The sequence below is a fragment of the Cynara cardunculus genome, unplaced genomic scaffold (genome assembly GCF_001531365.2).
Source record: "Cynara cardunculus var. scolymus isolate 2C unplaced genomic scaffold, CcrdV1 Un_Scaffold_2658, whole genome shotgun sequence".
Classification (NCBI taxonomy): domain Eukaryota; kingdom Viridiplantae; phylum Streptophyta; class Magnoliopsida; order Asterales; family Asteraceae; genus Cynara; species Cynara cardunculus.
In genome coordinates this window covers 1-1,487 of record NW_020201174.1, presented here as the reverse complement: position 1 = coordinate 1,487, position 1,487 = coordinate 1, and positions in this window count along the sequence as shown.

Genomic DNA, 1,487 nt, shown 5'->3' with positions numbered 1-1,487 from the left:
TACTTAACACTGAACTCTTGAGTAAATATATCTACTCTCTTAAGGTATGATTACTCTTCTATTTTTCCAAAACTTAAAACTTTCACTGAATATTCTCTTTTTCAGTGATAAAATGTTTTAAAAGGTGGTCTCAGTGRTTCTCTACACTCACCACATCTTAAAGTATATTTTTATACTTTATCTTAAAAATCTAAAACAATCACTGATTCTTTTCTTCAGTGATCAAAAGTTTTTTAAATGTCAGTTTCAGTGACTTTCTTCACTAAAACATGATGTCTTAAAACCATCACTGAATATTTTCTCGTTTTCAGTGTTAAATTGTTTTAAAAGAAGTCTCTCAGTACTTTTTTAACTGAATGACTCTTCATATTCTTAAAAACAATTTTTTATTTTTAAAATAAAATAATAAATGCACATCTTTATGACGACATTCTCTGTTTTCTATAAGCGACGCTTTGAGACGCACAAAATGACCTGTCATTATGCTACCTCATTAAATGCTATCCAATCGTGGACGAGAATGTGACACATTATTCATCATGACCACTTTTTGAATCGTCATCTTTTTCTCTCTCTCATATTTCTTCTCTCTCTACTCTTACCTATAAATATGAGATCTCTTCTTCACTTTTCTCTTTACGCTTTCAAAAATCATTAGACGAACCTCTGCTAATATTTTTCCAAAGCAAGAACTCTCTTCAAACCCTTCATTTTCGACCTTTCCTCTTCACATTCACAAAGGTCAGAATCTTTTTCTTTTCTTCTTCTTAGTTATAAGAAATCTGTTTAATCTTATTAAGAACTTTGTTCTCTTAATGCATTAAACTATAAAGATTGTTAATCATTTCCTTCTTGATTAACAAATCTGTTTCTTTATACACATTCTACTTGAAAAACCCTAATTTTTTATGGTTTTTTCAAAAGAAGTTTTTCTTTGTTTAAAAACTTTTTTCTATACTCTTTAACCATATATTCTTGGTACAATTCTAACATTATATCTTCCTGTTTATGTTATTTCTTTAACAAAATACAGATGGCTGCCAAGAACGTCAACTTCACCATTGACGAGATCTCTATCAAGGCCAACAACCACATTGCTTTGCTAGAGATACCCTCAACCAGAGCATTCTACCAAGAGGCGGCGGACTTCCTCAAACAGTCGTCACTTGGTTATGCTCTCAACCATGAACCTCTCATGGTTAAGGAACTTCTCCAGCAGTTCTGGTACACTGTTGAGGTCGTCGAGGTCCAAGACGAAGCTGGACGAACAATGGAGCAAATCCACTTCACCTTCAACCGTATGGAAGTGAACTTCGGGGTTTCTACACTCCGCTCAGCTTTCCGTCTTCCAAGGGGTCCCTTCGACAGCGAACTCTCCACCGCCGAGATCATCTCCTTCCTTGATGCCATTGGCTACCAGTGGCCAATGAAGAAGGACTCCGACGCTCCTCTCAAATCCCTCACGAAGATTGAGAAAAACAGGATGT